A 20,326-nucleotide genomic window follows, 5' to 3' on the forward strand; every position below is an offset into this window, starting at 1 on the left:
AGTTCATTATTTACGGATACCTGGAATATATTAAGCAATGTATAAATATTTGCCAATAGAAATGGCAGTAAATACTGGAATTAATATCATGCGATAATAATTCAGTGCACATAATTATTTTTGATTTCTCTTGTGATGAGACATGTAAAAAACTGTAGGATAATACATATCCCCAGAAAATGCTTAGGAATAATGAATGTGCCTACCAGAGTGACTAAAATACTTCATCATAGCGTCTAAAATCTTAATACATTGATGGTGTTTGGTAATAATGTGTTAAAGGCATAATCTGGAATGTTATTTTGTAGGTACGAGTAACTTTTAGAAAACTCTTTCAGACGTAAATTCATTTTTTTAGTTTCTTCCTTATATGTGCGTTGCGACGTAGACACAGATACGTCTCTTCTATATCATAATAATAATATTTTTAAGTATAAACCAGACCACTAAGGATATCTATCTCAGAATACTATTAGCCCTATCAGGGCGAGAATCGCGTGTCTGATAACTAATGCTTCGCATTGTGTTCTCACACCAGGAGTCGGGGAAGTCGTGAAGAATTTAGGAATAGCGAAGAAAGTCTGTGGGAGTCACGTGTTATTTATGATTAAAGTGACGCCATGACGGCAAATTAGTATGCAAATGAAAAGAGGCGAAATCAGTAGTTATGGCGGAGGACAGTGGCAACAGGTGATGAATATCATTGCATGCACGTGCTTTTACGTACGAAATGATAAATGGACATATATGTGCAGAGGCATATAACTTTTGCCTTACCACTAAGTCCTGGAAACTGTTGTTTTCAACTATCCTGAAGTTCTCGACTGCCACTATGGATCGAAGGAATAGGAATAAAGGTGAACGGGATACGGTTTGAAATGAGGCTCCCGACAAACACGGCCTTAAAGCAGGCTTTCCAGGCTAATACAGTTTACCACATGGACAAAAGGCCAACATTCCAGTTAGAGGAAGAAAATCAATTCTGACCCAAGATGTTCGGTACGATTGTAATAAGAGACCGCAAATAAGTCGGCGAAGTACATAGTAATGCCTTGCGAGCCTTAGATAATCTTGTGACGCGTAATTTCACTTTAAGGATGAGAGAGACTTTGCTATGAAAACTGCGTAGACGATACTCACACTGTCCATTTTTTAGTTTTAATTAAGTATTGAATGTATTTATTACCACTATGTTCGAAATAAGTGGTTTAATCCTCAATAGCTTGCCTGCTCCTAGCTCTAAAAATAACGAAAATTCTCATCATGCCTTGCGAAGCGCGGAGAATCAATAAAAAAATTGGTCTTTGTTTTGGTTACTATACAATCACGAATTATGAAAAAATACTAACACGCTAGTGCAGAGCAGAGCCCCGTCCTTTATTTTTAAGATATTGTCTTTTCACGGCAAATCAAACAAACTCGTCATCATGGATAACTTCTTGACTTCGTCTCCAACACTTGGATCTAATGAAAGTAATCTATGCTGTTGTAATCTCCACGAAGGTTTTATCTCTAGTTTATCTCCAAAAGCTCTATTTAATAAATATCCAAGCTTTTCGATGCATTCTTATCAAATCAGGTCGGGACTCCATTTTTATCTACTGGTTCTTGAAATAAAACTAATAAATTAACTTGGAAAGATTGAGAATGAGTTATTGTTTAGCAAAACGTGTTTACACCTAATGAAAGAAGAACAATTACTATGTCCCCTAAAACACCAATTACTTTCCTTAACATTTATTGACATATTAATTCCCTCCTTTTATATAGTACGCATGTATGCCACGTTGCCAATTTATGTGAAATCGGATATTTTCTCATAATTTAGTGAATCCCATCATCATTTTAATCGTTTAATTTTTCTATCACACCCAGGCTAGTTTTATGAATTATTTATTTTCATCTCTTCCCTGAATTTATCTTGCTCTATAAAATGAATGAGGCTGTTTTTATTCTCAAAGAAGGCTGTTGAAATTTTCTCCCAAGAGAGATCACGACTGACATAATGTATGCCAAGCGAAGCACTTGATGAAGGTTGTTTTTTCACTGCAAGTGATCATTTGACAATCAAGAATCGCTTCTTTTGCGATAAGAATCGTTTTTACTTTACATTTCAGCTCTGCCCCATTCTCGCTGTCCCAGTGAAAGTCAGCGTCATGTTTTTTATGAATTTTTTAGAGTAAGTCGCTCCCGCATGAGCGACATTGTTCCAAATTTGTCTGACGATAAGCGTGATTACCTTCTTGAGGCAGCACTTTGCTTTACCCTCATTATAATTTCAATGGCGCTACGTGATATACGCTCGTTAATTCCCCATCATCATGCCCGAAATGGAAAATTTGAAGGGCTGAAATAAGAAATGGATGGGAGTTGGATATTTTATGGCTGCTTTTTATCCTGAGGAGAGTATCGGGGGGAGGGGGGACCCGCTGCTTCGCGTCCATTCTTGTAAGCGCGGCTTATGTTCATTACGGCGTCCCACGCAACGTCCCCAATTCCATTTCCCCGTCTCCCTGACGACTCTGAAATCATCTTTGGGACGTCTTCCTCTCATCCGGGCATTTACTCACTCGCGCCACACACAGTAAAACGTGGCCCTCGCATTTCTAGATATTAAAAGGTTTCTCCTCATTAATGAATTGCATTAATAGCTGCGCCAGGAAACCCAGCAAGAATCTTGGAATATTGTTCATTGACATAATAGTACGAGAATTAATGCCATATTTTTCATCCACTATATATTACTCTATGCCTATTACGAAATGAAACAAAACTTAATTGGTTTTTCTCCCTTGATTATTCTAATAATAAGTCTAATTTTATTTTAAACTATTTCTTTATGCTCCACTGAGCCTGTAAATTATTTTACAACCTATTTCCTTTGATATCCTTACTTGGGCATTTCTTAGTTGATTTTCCGTTAGTTTTTGTTAGATTAAAAATATTCAAGATAGAATCTTACATTTCTTTTAGTATTGAAATAGGCCGCGAATGATTACGATTTGGGTCAAATTCTTGAGTTAGTTGTATTTAGTACCTACCGGTTGAATTATTAAATCACAACCCCAGAAATATAAGAACTGAAACCTCTCGAGTCAATTTAATGGCATCATGTCTTTGCTTATGTTACTTAAAGGTTAAAAGTTCAAGTCGTAAAGCAGTTAGGAGATAGTAGACGCTTTTTGTATGTTCTTAAAGCCAGTACGTTGACTCGAGGCAGGGAAAATTAAGAGGTTTTGTTAATCTTTAGGTTCAGTAAAATTCTTGTTAAGGATAAAAGCAGGAGTCGTAGGGATAAAAATAAAAAGCGACCAGCAAGAATAAAAACTTAACACGCATGATTGAGTAAACGGAGCCCTTCTTCAACTTTATAAAAAATTCTCCTAGAATATCTTGTGGAACCTTTCCTCTTTCTTCGCACATCTTCAAAAAAATAAACTCAGAAATTTATCTCAACAATGTGTATTTAATGTAATACACTCCAAGCTTGTAGCGATCTTTCCGTTGTGACGAATGAGCCCCAAATTAATTAATCGTGAAATAATCTCCACGGCAAGCGATTCGCAAATGTACAACGGTTCCTCGAGTGGATATATTCCGATCCCGCGCACCTCGCTTCGCAACTGTTAGCGGCGCTGCATCCGGATGCCGCTTCCGCGTACTACTCGTCCACCTCACGTCTCCTCTAGCGGTCATCAATGCGTGAGTGCGTGAATAAGAGTGTGCATTTTGTTTCATCGTGAGTTGCTCGGTCGGCGAGAACAAATCTATTCGGAGCGAACTGAAAAGAGGAGAGATTCCGATGGTAATGTGCGAGATGAAAATTTGTAAGAGGGCTGAGGCAACCGCTAACATTAGCGAAAGGATGTAGCAATGATGTTGATGAATTAGGTGAGCAGGATGAGAATAAGTGACTGACTCAGCATGCGAATGAATAAAAACTTCGAAACGATACTATTTCTTATCGAATAAAATCCTTTTTCCGTCAATCGTTGAATCGCATCATCCTTTCTACAATAAGTTCCGTCCATTCTTCAATGAGTATAGTGATTTTGTTGATGGTTTGGGGCGTAACTTTATGGAATATTATTCATATTCAATGAAAATTAAACTATGTTTTACCACATAAATGGTATGTATGTAGTATGGTGATTGCTCAACCCTTGCCAAACGCCGTGGACGTGGCTCGCAGGGTATTTGTAGATGTTCATGTAAGTTATAGTTGTTTAAATGCACTGCAGGAAAAGAAAATAAATTAAAATTTGAAATCTGTTTAATGTGCATGCAACGAAGTACCACATGCTAATAAAAGTAGTCCGTGAAAAATAACGACTCAGTCATTTGATTCCTTTAAAATGTATTCCTCGTGGAATAAATGTCAATTAGTAATTTTTTTACGCGAATAGCGTAAAACATTCAATAGAACTCTATCAAGATCTTCCCCATGTTTTGAGGCGTTATGAGTGATGTTGCGTCGACGCTTTGTAATAAAATCAGAATTTAAAGGTACATGTTGTGACAATATTTAAATTGGGAAATGATAACGTCTTTCACAATTTTGTTTTTGTTTTTGGAAAAATAATGCTGATCAATTATATTATTTCTACGCGGTAATGGGAGCTGATGATTTTCGAGCTTAGGTAGTCCTGCAATGTGAGTGGATTAGACTAATAATAAACATAAATGTGTCCGGCAAGATCTAGTGGAATTAATTGATTACGAATTTTACACGTCGAAAAATTAAAAAACGTTTACAATGCCATTATTGTTTATTCTGCTGTCATCCTTGTTGTTTTTCCTCACTTTTCCATGTAGGAAACTTCCAGATGCCTAAATGACTTACGTTATTGATTTTTTATCATTTCATGGTACGCAATTGCGTTTCAAATCGTAGGAGAGAAACAAAATATGCGATTTGTTTGCTGGAATACTAAGCTTTTCAGTACCCGATCATTTGTTCCATTATCTGCTCTCCCTAACCCCATCGTGGATGGTAATAGACCGACGGCCTTCTTCAGCCTTCCTCTCGGGTGGATGCTGCGTTATGCATCTTCTGAGCTGCCTCTGACCACGCCACGCAGTCCATTGTTGGTGGAGCGGAAGGCATGTGTCCACTTAAACCCCCTGCCCCTCAGCATGCAATCGTGTACGCCCTGATGAGGTCGCTGACGGACAGCGGTCTGCGTCAATAGAGAGATATTGCGGTGGTTTATGTGAAGGCCGCCGGTCATGTTGCGGGCAGCTCGATTATGATCAACCATGAGTAGATTCTGAATGGATGAACGGAGAATTTAATAACATGTCATTCCTGCCCCCAGGCTAAGGACATATCGCACGTTCCATACTATATGAAGCTGTTTGGCATGGTTAGGCTATTAGAAGGATATTATATATTCGTTCCATTGGCATAGTTTGTTACTGTAAAGTACGTACCTGCTAAAGCTAGTGCTTAAAATGCGTCGGTATCAATTGAATTGGAAAAACTTCAATGAGATGGGAAAACTTGTCGAAAATCGATGCATTTCAGTTGAATGGATTTTTCACCTCCTCATACATTTCCAATATGATTTCTCTCAATGGCAACAAATACCTGTGAATGGATCGCTTTGCAGGCAATAAATTACTTTGTACTCTTCGATATTCATCCCTTACGTACTTAATTGATACAGATTATACGCTAATTTATTTGAAATAAAGATGAATCTATTAATTCATAATAGAATTTTTCCTCATTAACTTTTGGTGGTGCCCCTTTCATGAACCCATCGCCATTCACACTGCCTCACACAATAGTTCTTTCGATAAATATTTTTCCCTAACCATCATTGAAATTCTGCCAGAGAAAGCAACCATCATCGAGGTGAGAACGAGGGAAATTGCACATATTTGGGTTGAAAAGGCGTTTGAAACGCCCGGTTTTTTTCCCTCCTTGGCTGAAGAAGTGGATACAGCTACGAAAGTCTCCCAGTTGTATTTTTCGTGTGAGTGTTTCCTTTTTCGAAAATTTGTAGAAACATAAATTCAAAGGTAAGGAAAGAAAGGGATAGGAACATGGAATAGAAAAAGGACGAGGACAACGGTGCTGTGGTAGGTGGAAAAAAGCCAGAAATCAGAGGGTAAAAATGCGGCCTGACTGGGATATATATAATATATATACATATCGTTAAGAAAATTGGAGAAACGGAAAGCAATCACATCAGTGTCAGGTTCCTCATCTGATTGTAATTACGTAACTAGGGAGGGACGTTGACTGTGTGTTCTTAAGTGACGAATTTCTGTTCTCTCACGGCATTTCTAACTGCCGCTTCTTAGAAAATTTTTATACGGACGTGGTAATGTCACATAGTATTATTTTATGTTACCAAAGGGCATAATTTTAAAGATCACTTTTCCATAATTACTCAAACATTATAGTTTTACATATGCATACATTACATTTCATAGCTACTCATCGAGGGATACGCTGTGGCCATAATGGTTTCACTGTTCACCCTGAGAACCTCGAGCAAGGAAGTGCTACTTTCTATTGAGTTTCCGCTAAATATTTTGATGAGATTCAGAGTACAAATTCGTCAGGCGCTCTCATCGGCGTCTTCGGTTTAAAATTTAGCCATGGAATAATTTACTATGTGAGTAATCCATTATTACCATAAGTTGTTATTTTCTAACAGCGGACTTCCCAGAAAGTTGGGCAAATGGCGACCTTTCGTTGTAGCTAAATTCTCAGATCACTGTACATCTACACCCTACCCCGTAAGCCATATAAGGCGTGTGGCAGGGCTGTTAGGACACCAGCGATGTGCACATAAAAAGGAAATGCTTTAGCGAAGTTACGACCAGCATTTATTGAAGTCCTTATGGTTCGGGGGAAAAAAGAATTCCCATATACATCCGTTCGGCAAAACATCTCTCTTAATTTATCGCTTCTATCGGACCTGGAAATATAGTATGGCTCTAATATTATGTTCTCTGTGTCGCTCTTAAAGATATCTATTCTTAATAGTTCAAACAATCTAAGCCTAGCGCGAAGCCTCCGAGTCTCCAACGGCTCCCAGCCTAATTCGCTTAACATATGGGTAACACTGTCTGTACGCCCGTAGCAGTTTTTGACGAACCGCGCAGCCTTCCTTTGTATTTTGTTCAGTTCGCAGATTGCTTTTTGCGCCGGATCCCTTACGCTCACTGCATATCAAGGTGCGGTCGGACGAGTAAGAAATAGCACCTTTCTTTTACTTTCTCATCCAAAAATCTTCCCACAATACGCTTGACGAAACCTAATTTCTTCAGGGCTATACCACAAATATTCCTTAAATGTGTTCCCCACGAGAGGATTGAAGTTATCGTAACTCCCAGGTACTTCACTTCGTCTGTTGCCATTTTGTTAATATTATCCACAGCATAAACATAGCAATGGCTTACTTTCTTGTGAATACTCTTGCAATGCGGATTTATTCGGAGGCTGCGTTTAGTTAAATTATTAATAATCTACATCTACATAATACCCTGCGAGCCACCTCTAAGGTGTTTGGCAGGGGGTGATCAATCACCAGCATGCTGCATGCAATTGGATTCCCACATGCAGACCACAAGGTCGAAAAACGTTACGCATACTAACAAATTATCCTACCAAATGCTGTTAAAGATAATAATAAAATTCACAAACAGGTATTAAGGTATAAAGAAGGTAGAAGGCTACGCTGCAAGTCGTCCAATCTATTCGTAAGTTCTGACGCTGCAGTTATAATCTCTTACGAGCGTGATGCACCCGCTCCCAGCGGGCTTTCCCCGCTCTTTTCAATGCAGGTCCACAGAGGGAGAGGCGCGTTTCTTATTTTAAAATGTAGAAAAAAAGGCAGGGTCTCATGTACAAATTTAATTGGAATGTTCATGTACAAATTAAGGTCAGAGGACCTCTTTAAACACAACATTGGAAGTAATTACAGTATTCTCTGTTAAACGCACATGATGACTCATACCTACGTATCAACAGGAGACTTGAATGTTGAATCTGCCGCATTTTGATAAAAGCTATTTAAAGAATGCGAGATATTGTTGCAAATGAACAAATGTATCAGTTTGTGCGCCGTTAACGTCAGGAATATTTACCGTTTTACCGTTATTTACCAATTTTAGGAAGCAATAGCAATATTTAGGAAGTAAGATATGCCGTCACATGTTCTCTGATAAATTCTGTGCATTTTGGTACCTCATTTGTAGAGTTTGGTTGCGTATAAGTTGAGATAAAGGTATCTATACAGTAGAAATAATATGGAAGATAGATCGTGAAAAAAAGACATTCTGAATCTGTCTGTTTTTAAGTTCTATCTCCCTTATTTTATTTATTCGATCTGATCTTCCTTAGTATGTTGGCGTTCGTAAGATATGGCTAACTTCGTTAGAAAAGACACTGCTCTTGAATTTATCTAAAATGTTTCTAAAACATCTTACACATAGAGAAGGATGTAGGACATTTACGGAGAAATAGCATTTAAATCAAGCGGAGAATATTTCAAGGTGACTGTTTGAGTTCACTATGGTATTTCTTTGCCCTACACTCTCTAAAAGCTGCTGAACAACGTTAAATATGCAGTTTAAAGAAAAGGAAAAGAACTCAAAATCAATACTGTATCGCATTTTTTCTCTGTGGACTATCTCAAGCTGTAGACAGGATATTGTAGTACCTTTAATCAATATGATCATCTAACCGAAGTGTTCTCCAAAGATATAAATATGAATGTTGGGATAGAAAAACGCAAAACTATCACAATAATCCGAAGAAAGGTACAAAGAATTGATATCTCACTACAAGATGGCGAGATAATTGAAGCCATGGGTGAGGAAGATATTTATAAATAGGTACCTTGGTTTCCAATAAGCAAGACGACTGGACCACTCCACTATAAAGTAACATCTTAAAACTGAATTCTGAAACTGAATCAAAAAAGTAGTTCGCACTGAATGAAATAGAAAAATGTCGCAAATTCAGCTAACACTTGTGCCATCTCTCTTCTGACATACTCCTTCAGTATTATCAAATGATCGTAGATAGATATTTAGACGACCTGATATGAAAAACTCTATCAAAAATGACAGGTAACAATATGCTACGTAAAAACTCCGTTACAGAGGGGAGTACGTTGCCTAGAATATATGGGGAGAGGTATTTCAGATATCAAAGCCATCGCAACACACAAATTAATGAGGTAGGGAAACATTTTCTCAATCGGAGAACCACCTCAGATCTCATGAGGACTATCTGCGAGGCAAACAAAAACTCTACATCTACATAATTCCCTGGGAGCCACCTCTAAGGTGTTTGGCAGGAGGCTATCAAAATACACCCCGATAAAATTCTCTGACGAAAATGGATAAGTAATTGAAACCATTATCACTGAATACCACTATATGTCAATATGGAAAGCTAAATCTCTTCTCGGAAGACACCCTTATGCCCTGGAGGCACCTGAAATCAATACAGATGCATGGCACGCATGGCTGAGGCAACTCTTCCCAGAAATAGTGGAAATTCAAGTGATGCAAATTACCGAAAAACGTGTTCCTTCCCATAAAAAGTAGCAAATTCCTTCAATATATTTCGAATAGTCAAAAAATGTTTACACTCGAATAAAAAGGCCCGTACCTCGGCTTAGTGTCACCGGTGCCTTGCCTAAATCCAGCAAAAGTGCGGTGAAAAAATAAAAGTAATAGTAATTGCCATCCTTGGTGGACCACGAGGGATTGATGAGTCTCAATGCGACTGCAATCTGTAACCTTGATATAAATGCGTAGTGGTCAACGCAGTGGCCCGGAAAGCCAATGGTCCGTGGTTCGATTTCCGGTCAAGGTTTTTTTTATGAAGATAATTCATTGATATTTCACCTCCATTTACGCGGCAGGCTTCGAAATATTACACGCAAATAATGAAATTTTTATACAATCAAATTCAGGAAGCAATGAAGTATTAGGTAAAATTTATTGTTGAATACGAAGCAGGACTTAAATGCGCATTGAAAATGTTGTGTGACGTGTAAATTTGAAAATATTAATCATAAAGTCGAGTAAGTAACTATAGAAATTAGTGGCAGCATCTCACGAAAACACAAATATCATAGTTGAGTCTGTTTCAGTCGTGCGCTCGACACTGCTTGGACGGAGGAGGCGAGGGGCGTAATAATTTTCCCCCCATTGGCATTTCCTCTACAAGTTGCAGAGATCATTTTTTTTCCGCCAATGACTTTATAAGAGAAAGAATAAGGATGAATATCCAATCATTAAAATTCTCGAATTGAAAAAAACGGATGTAAAATGGAAAACCTTTGTCCTTACGTTTTTCTGACGTTTTTCATTTTGACGCTTTTTGAACAGAATTGTCATGTATAGTTCTGAACTTCTTCATTTTTAAGTTATATCTAGCTAGCATGAGGCTTTTACCCCATAGTCCATTGCAAATGAAGTCATTCATATGGAAAAAACACTGACGTATGGCGTGAAGAAATAACATATTGGAGCGTGAGGTGGGTGAAATGCGAGGAAGCGGTGAAGGGCAAGGCTGTTTTCGTGAGTGAAGGAGGAAGAGAGGAATATGGCTCCCCCTGCAAGCAACGTCAGGGGTGCGAGGAAATTAAAATAGCGCCATTTTTCTCTCCTGGCCCCACCAAGCCTGTCCTCCCATTCCACGCCAATCTTGCAGATTCCCAGGAGGAGAAAATTTCCATAATGTTCCCGACGCAACCGTGTCTACAATATCCCCTTCTCCGCCCGCATAAATTCCGCACCCTCCCCCTCATGCCAACCCCCATCCTCCTGCCGACCCCCCCCCCCCTACCCCCAGCAACTCCACACGCCATCGCAATACTCCCTTTTCCCTTGGCCCTTCCACCGCTCATAGTTCTCAACGAACTCGGTCTATTGCTTGGGACCGCAAGAAAGAAGACGGCCACAGCAGGATACTAACTATTTATGACGTACCGTTTAGGATCTGGGATTTGAATACAAGGAAAGAACTCTTTATTTTTATATCCAGCTCGCAGTATGAACGGAGCGTGTACAGGGGCAATCTCATCTGAGAGGAACATATGGGTCGGATTGATTGAACCATGCCATTCATACGATGCTAATTACATTTATCTGAATTTTTTCCATCTTCGAAGTACCTAGTCCTTTCTCGTGAACGTATTTAAATCACTCCGGAATTGATAAGTTATTCAAACCCTGACTGAAATGTGGCCAAAAAGATAGCTGATTAAAAGTTATGTTGTCAAAAACTCACCATGGAAAGTTTGCAAAATAAAAAACTAATTTTTAACGAAAAATCTTAAGGCAACACCTTGCCCACATTAACTTTGCAACAAAATTATGCCGGTAAACACGGCCTAACCTCAGTGCTTAAATAGTAGTAAAATTTATGCTTTCGTAAACTTTAAGGGTTTGGGTTGGTGTGGTGGCTAGAGTGCTGGATTCCTACCCCGTGAACTTGGGTTCAAATCCCGGCAGTGGCAGAGAATATTCAGAGACTGCCCGATCCCTGCTTGAATGTTGTGTGGAGGACATTTCAAGGGCAACACTCTGTCCGTCGGATGGGACGTTAAGCCGTGGTCCCCTTGGCGCCTTTCGTTAAGAGCAGGCTAATGCCGGCGCCGGATTTCTCTCAACCCTTCCTTGCCTAACCTTCCCTCATGGCGCAAATGGCCTCAGCTGTCGGTCGCCTCCTCCAAAAACCATGCCATACCAGTAAAATGCTGAAGGCAGAAACATGCCTGGCCAAAATGGGGTGCTGGACATTCTACTAGAGAATTGAAACAACGCAGTGGATTCGTTATGTTCTCGTTAATGAGCTGCGTATACTCAGGCAAGGCGATAAATTAAGGTGAACACCTAAGTAAATATTTCACTAGGAAAAAGCGGATCGCAAGCTTAGTCATCAGCGCAAATTCGTGAATAAATAGGTGATAACCAGCAACCTTTAGTGAGAGTGATTCGGCTATAACTTACTGCACACGTCCCTCCTTGAGTTGGTCAATTATTTTGTAGCCTCTATGAGAAACGAAATTTCTTTTTCATCATATTTTTGTAATCAAAAAAGGCCACGAAAAACAGATGTGCTGCAGAAAATTACGTTACCAACATTTTTAAATATCACATGTACACGTCATTTCTGCATTTACCACAATTTCGGTGAGTGCGATTCAGGCTAAAGTACTGTTTCATTTCGGTTAAATTTTTCTTCTTTTCATTGCCATTTTCCGATCTTTTACTCATCGCTATCTTTTCCTTTTATGAAATGTGTTAATTATGTATCTAAGGTAACACCAAACTCTAACTATGTTGTTCATAATTTTAATTTATTTTGGGAGATTTATCACAGATATTGCTGCTGATATCAATCTTCCCATTACATATTTACACTGTATTTACAATATTACATGAAGGAAGGCACGGTATACAAGTCAAGGAATGTATATTTGTTAAGGCTTCGATAATAAATATGCTATTTTGTCGATGGTAAAAAGGTTTTCTTATGAATTTTCATGGAGAAATTAATCGTTTAACGCGCCATGGCGTATTCACTCGATGTATATATAGAATGTTGTTAGCACTGCCAAAGCTTGCTATTATGTGTCGATAAAAACCATAAGTTCTGAATAGTCATAAACTTACGTCACAAAATTCTATTTATCTACCGATTCGATCGATAGATTTTTCTTCCTCATAGGAAAATCTACTAGAATTGGTAGAAGAAAAATTGCGTATGCTTGGTTTCGCTAGGTAGGGCCTCCTTCGCTTCTATAGCGCTGGAGTGTTTCATCCCTATTCCCCTCCCTTCCATTCCTATCCTTTTCCCGGAGGAGTCGGCGGGCTCCGATCGCGACGGCGCCCCTATCCTTTTTCCTTCCCATGCAGCCCCTCCCCGGGTGTCCGGGCGTATAAGCTTCGGGCTTGGTTCCTGGCCCCGGTGCGTTGTACCCTTAAGAGGGTTCGCCTTGAACCCTCAGAATTCTAGTCCATAAACTTACGTCACAAAATTCTATTTACATCATTAAGACATAGAATAACAGTAATTTTGATTCAATTGACCATTAAACTGTCTCTCCAATCACCAGGAAGTCGCGAAAATATAAAGAAGATAATCGGAAACTTTGAATAATGTTCCTAGCGTTAGGGCGTACAGCGAGTGCTCTTAAACACAATGGAAATCGTCGCCGTGTGAATTCCGAATTGAGCCCATATATAGGAGACAACGTGGGCACTGTAATATTCCCGCATCTCCTTAATCTCTCTCATACCCCACATCCACCCGTATGAGATCCACCCCGCGGGGCCCACTTGCCGCACCCCCCCCTCCCCCGAAACGCCTTGCCCCCACGCAAGTGTCAACATCCGCATTCAAAAGGTTTCGGCAGCATCCGCTGCGGAAACATTGAGCGCGCGTCAGAACGGTGCGCGGCACTCCCCCGCGCTCTTGACAGCTGCTCGCCGCATCCACTGCGAATGATCCCCGCAAGATCAGAACCGCGAAGGAGGAGGTGGGGCGGAGGAGGAGAGGGTGCAGTCTCCGGATGACGGGAGGAGAGTGAGGGACAAGTGAAGATGATCAGCGAGGTAAACGCTATCATATTCACAGTGAAGTGTGGAGCTGGAGGACGGACTGCACCCTGGTATTTAAATTAGGAAATTGAGAGAATTGCGCTGCTGTATGGTTATATTAGCGAAAAACTTACAAAGAATAATAATGAGTAACCAGGGATAGGTATTTTGGAAGGCTAATATACGACAGAGAATCTATATAAATTAATTAATGCAAAGATGACTTTCCCTGTTCTATAACTTCTCATCCGGTCCTTGAGTAAGCCGATACATTTTTTGGTGGACCTTTTTTCGCTATGAAGAACAATTGTAGTAGACACTTACGAAAATCCAAAAAGACCTTCAATACGATATAGTTTTCATGAATCACCAGAATAGATGTGGATATTAATTTTTTAGGGGTGCAATTAGGCACCGTGTGAGGAACAAATCAAATAAAAACGCAATATAGCTCTGCGTAAATTCTCCAGGAAAGCATCAAATCAAATTTCAATTCATTACTTATTTTGACTGGCTAACTATTTTAAGGCTATTTTAAACAGCATATTTGCTATTTAACATAATTTACTATTGTCCAGCTTGTTTCCGTTATGGCCAAATTAGTGTAACTTCGTTAAATTTGGCGAGATGCTAAACGACTCCGACTCAAAATTCGTAGCTCAAACTGAGAATAAAAGCACCGAGGTAAGATAGAAACACTTCTTTGAAATTCTACGCCAATAAATCAGCGATTATATTCCGCAAAAACTGAAAATTGATAATAAAGAACCAGGATGGTACAACAACGATGTCAGAAGGGATCTTAGGAAATAGAGGAAACTGTACAACTTGTACAAGAAGTCCATTACGTAGGTCATAAATCGAAGGAACTTGAAGCAAAAGAAAGTTATGCTGCACAACGCTCAAAGTTCAAGAAAAAAGTACTCGGTAAATTAATTGAAGAAAATCCGAAATCTTTTTGGTCGTTCGCGAGAGAGCTTCAGGGAAAATCTTCAACCGTAGATTCGTTATTTGACAAAGATGGTACACTTGTCACTGCGAATATTAACAAAGCTAACACGTTAAATTCCCACATACTTATAAACCCACTCATATAAAACCACGAGGTGCGTGAGTGTGAGCGTGATTTTCCTAATTTTATATTTTTGTCTATTTCTCGTGTGTGAGTGGGTCACTGGCGTAAGCGGAGGCTTCGCAAACCTGAATGTGTGTGTGTGTGATTGAGACATCCGCGGAAATTTGTTCCTTAGAGCAAATCTGTAAGGTGAGTGAGTGAGCTGCGCGATTGTTTTGTTTTATAGTGTTTTAGCTTGAATTCCATGTATTACCCCCCTGTTAGCCTAGTAACTTCCCACCCCCCACTTTGCCCACCAAAGAGTACGGCCTTGGGGAATTTATTTTCTTTCAACTGTTCAACGGCCGTAGATCTCTCACTCACTTGTATAAACGAAGAGAATTGATCAGCGGCCGAGCTGTAGGCTGCAGCGGATAAAAGGATTCTCATTGGTTACGATGATAGATGCATGAGTTTATGCAGGAAAAATTTCATTAGCAATAGAACGCAACAAATAATGGCTGGAGGTAATGTATTAATTTTTTTTATTTTTCATTGCCTGCGTCTGATGTCAGGCGTTATAAAGAATCTCGCTCTCTCGCATAGCATAGCATCGGTTATAAAGAATCTCGCTCTCTCGCATAGCATCGGTTACGTGGCAGCGGGGGGGGGGGGGGGGATGTGTTGGTTGCCTCGGGTGGGATTTGAGAACTGCTTCGCCCTCCGTCCGTCTCCCGCTGTGCGACATCGCATTGAATGGGAATTAATGCTATCTTTGTGACGCCGCGAAGGAATTGATTGATTTGACTCAATCCGAAAGTGCGTTGGCGTGAGTCAAATTAATTATTTTTCTCCGAAATTTATAAATAAACATTTTTTCACCGTAGAATAGGGAGGCTCGCATTTGAATTGATCTTGAAAGCAAGAGCAATTTGTATTCGGAAGTGTTGAGTGGAAGGTGAGGTGAAGAAAGGTGATGGGCAGACATTGGGTGGAATGGCATTTGGAAGGCAAGGCGACCGACAGCCGAAGTCATTTGCGCCAAGGGTACCGATGCCAGAGTGGAGAGAAATTCGGCGTCGGCTGTAGCTGGTTCGTCGTAGCGGTGCCAAGGGGACCACGGTTTAACGTCCCATCCGACGGACGGAGCGCTGCACTTCAAGTGTCCTCCAAATCATCATTCGAGAAGGTATTGGGTAGCCTCTGTAAATTCTCTGTCATCGTCGGTATTTGAACCCGGGTCTACAGGGTTTGATACCAACACTCAAAATTAATGGAGAATTATCATATAAAGTTTCATGTTAGCACCTATATAATATACTTCAACTCTGATTCACCTCAGTGTCATTATTAGTTATTAATTTAGGAAAGCAACAGTGTGTGGTGTTTTGTGGTGGCATATTTGCAAATAATATTCGCCAAATAATGTCTCAGTTTCGCCTCACATGCGATGTGCTAAAGGAATTGTTCATCTGCAGGTGAGGCTCAAAATAGTATGATAGTGCTGAGCATCTGGTAAAATTTTAGCGAAAATTGGTTTCATCTACATTTAACAAAATTAAAAATATATTTTAAACTGGACATTATTTTCTTTTACTGCTTGAACGGAAATTTATCTGCGGAATAAGCGCTGTTATTTTTAAAACACATCACATTTTTTTTGCAGTCGTTATTTTTTTATCTCGGCTGAGTAAGAAAAAACATCGTTACCTTACCTCCATGCATAAACGAGGGTTAATAAATATGAGGGAGCTGAGGTATCTGTATTCATATCAACGAAAAAAACGAACTTTGCGACGCTCAAAACATATCGGAAGGGTAAGGACTAATAAAACACTGAATAGGCACGCACAATATGAACAGCGGAAGAGTGAGAGAAAAGTGAAAAAATCGAAAAGAAATGGCGAAGGAGAATCGGAATAGGAGAAAGAGAGAGACATGCATGTCTCCCTTCCACGATGCTTTAGAGGAATTCCATGCGCTCCTAATCCTTGTCAGAGCAATGGTGTCCGAAGCCGTACAAGCCTGGAATGTTGTTCGGCATATTTAGAAATATTTCCCTTAAAATAACCACCATCATGAAATCAATGTCAAATATATTTTATAAAATAGCCACAATCGCAAATGGGAACTTACGCCACCTTAGAAATGATCCTGGGTGTGTGCCATTTTTATTTCACAGATCATTTCAATTGCAGTTAGGTAAAATGGAAATTGAAATAATTGAGAGGGTATAAGCTGATGGGTGGGTATGAGCGTACTTCAGTTGAAACGTTTGATAAATCATCAGCTGATAATTGAACCACTAATGGATCAATGAAACTTCCGAGTAACTGTGAGTTTGAGATGTCTTTGATCGTTTCATATCACTGAGTTTTTATTCTTTGAATTAATTCGTTTGTTATTTCCTAAGGTGCCGGTGAGCATTGAATAATTTATGCTAGTTTTTCCAGGAAAATATGCTAGTGACTGAGCAAATAGAATAGTTATTCCTAAATCTATTTCTGCATGTGAGTACAAACAAGTATATTTAATTATCCTTTTCTGGCGCCCGGGTAGAAGTGGAGCGCCTCAGCGGGCCTCAACGGAACTAATGAAGCAAGCGGGAATGTCACGTATGATCGTGAAATGGTCGAGAGGGTGGGAATGTGGAAGCGGTCGCTTTCATTCGGTCTCTGAAAGAGATGAGAATAAAAAGCGGGGCGGGATGGGAATGAATCTAGAGACCCCCTCCCTCTGCTCGCATGGGAGTGGGCAGTGTTTTCATGGATGGGGGAGGAGGCGGGGGAAACATTCAGCAGAAGAAGAAAGGACGTGTCCCAAAATAGCCGCGGGTGGTCATCGGGAGGTATGGAAGGACTGTGGGGGCAGTTGGGCGTGACGGGGGAAGGAAGGGATGGAAGTGGTACTGTGCTGACATCTCCAGAGTTCAACCGAAAGCTGTTTGGAATATCACTCGATTTCGGTTTGGTAACCATTTTAATCGAAATTGGCATTTTTAGCTCTAAGAATGGTCTCTACAGCCTCAATTTATAATTTAAAATGTTGGTTATTATAATTTAGCTTTCAAAACGAAATAAATTTAATGAAAATGACCCTTTATTGAAAATGTTACATAGTAATTTCATTTCAAGCTGGGAAACATTTTCTGGCACATATCCGGAACATGGATTGGGGTTGGTATATTTTAACGAGCGTAATAATTAGCACATTCCTTAGCCCTGCACAAAAAGTGATTAGTGCCATGTTTAACTTTATACAAGCATGCGCACATTGTATTAAATATTTAGTTGATTTTTTTATAAATATTTTTATCGATACTAAAAATATCGCCAAATTTTGACTCAGTTTTGTGATTTTTAACTCATTTCGAAATTAAATGTTTGTATAAAGTGAAAAAAATGTTTATGCATGTGAAGCTTGGGGACCAGTAAAATTATTGAATTCTGGGTTACTTACAGTTCGTCATGCATCACTGACGATGAGGTCACTAATGTCACACGATGTACTATTGACCCTCATTATGAAGTCATCTTTATTCAATTGTGTCAGGGCTCTAAGCAATTAGTAAGTTTCGTTCTGAAGTGACCCTGGCAGTTGAATTGTCATCCCATTTAAGAGTCACACAGCAAATGATTATTATAAAGTGAAAACTTAATACTAACTATATTATTATTATTATTGTTATTATTTTCCTTTTTCCCTCTTGCTATCTTACAAGGATTGTTCACAGTGAACGGACCAAGTCAAGTTCAATTGTGTTTTGTTATTACTTCCGTTATTATTCTATGGAAAGGAACCGTCGGACAATATGACATATTATTATTATTATTATGTGTCTATAAGTTGATAAAAATGATGTCAAATACCGCCAAATTTGACTCAGATTTTGAATCCATTTTGACATTATAATTACGCTTCCAATTCAAATTAACAAATTTCTTGCCGATTGGTGAACATGGTGCTACGGTATAAATTCAACATAAATAAAATTTCAAATTCGATGTTTACTTATTGAGTTGCTGTAAATTAATGAAAAATTGATTTGGAAAATTAAAAGTGGCCGATTTCTAAATCGATTCTATCGGCATAAAAATTATATATTTTTTTAAATATTCATCATTGTCATCCCGCACCTCGTTTACGAATTCCAATGCAATGGCACTCATTTGCTTCAAAGTATTCCACAGAAATTCTCAATGTGCTATTCTTTTGTGCTGAGGATTCCCATTTTCACCTCAGGATAGCTCAGTGTCGCTTGAAATATCTATATATATAAAAGAAAGTCGAAAATCGTGTTAGTTAGAACACTTATAACTCGAGAACGGCTGCACCGATTTCAATGAGATTTGGTTCTCTGGATTCGTCTCAGGCGGGGTTAACATATAGGCCATTAAAAAAGGATAATTTCACAAAAAAAATTCATCTCTTTCTAACAATATGTTTTTAGGAGTTAGCAACGCAACAGCAATTGATAAGTCGGTCAAAACTACCAATTAAATTATTTGTTTTGTTTTTACCCATTTAATAACTGAACTTCGTAACAATATAATATTTTAATTACTAAATATATTCAAAATATTGAAATTGCATTTAAAATATTTAATTCTAGCTAATTTTAAGCCCAGCTCGAGTTGACTCTTCACTACCGTGTTTGTAAACAAATCTCCAAGCAATTGTTGACAAAAGGTAATGTCCGTGTTCCTGTCGAGGAATCGAGCAGTTTGATTACACTTTCTCCGAATATTTGCAATTTTTTTTTGGAAGGTGAGCTCATCAACAAAGAGTTCCAGAATATGATTGATCACCACAAAAATCAAAAATGATTGATTGAGTGAGCAATTTCGACGGCCTAGAACGAAGATGTGGATCACTCAAACTAGGTAAATCAGGATCAAATAATTGGTACTCTGCATGAATTCAAATCTTTTAACTGAGTAATAAACGAAGACGAAGTCACCAACCATCTAACTGAATATATAAAGTCCTTGGACGTACCTTGCTTACCACGGCACGATTAACAGCTAAAGGAAGGCTCTTTGTTCATGATATTTCGAAACCTAAACTCACCATAGCTATCCAACGGAACGCGTTTGGTTATTTAAAAAAATAATAATGAATGTGACTCACGCGACTTTACTCAAAGGAAAACTCAAAGATGAGGAAGTTCTCATTCCTCATCTTTCCATGATCCCAACATATATGCCCTTTTGAGCTTAAATGTATTCAATTTCCAAGTAGTGTTGCATTCGCGATAACGATTAACAAATCGCATGGTCAGTCTTTCAGTTTTAGTGATGTTTGTGCTCATGTGCTAATGAAAACCCATGATTTTCTCATGGTAAATTAAACCTGCTATGTTTACGAGTCGGTAAACCATCCGCTGTATTTCTTCCTTCGCTTCAAGGGCGCAGCTAATACTACGGGTCTTTAGGGTATGGAAAACTCGCTAAGGTAAGCGAGAGGTGTGGGGGCCCTCCCCCAGACATTTTTTCAAGATAAATGGTTCAAAATAGCGGATTTTGCGGCTGTGTGAATAGTTAAATACCTATGTTTTGTTTGTTACCTATCCGTCCCCCTAATATTAGTAACAAAGTTTTTTATAAATAAGTTCTCTGAGCTCTTGGGGAGGTTTTACCCCCCAAAACCCCCCTCGCTGCGTCACTGCTTCGCTTCGCCATATTTATT

The sequence above is a fragment of the Ischnura elegans genome, chromosome 2, assembly GCF_921293095.1.
Source record: "Ischnura elegans chromosome 2, ioIscEleg1.1, whole genome shotgun sequence".
Classification (NCBI taxonomy): Eukaryota; Metazoa; Arthropoda; class Insecta; order Odonata; family Coenagrionidae; genus Ischnura; species Ischnura elegans.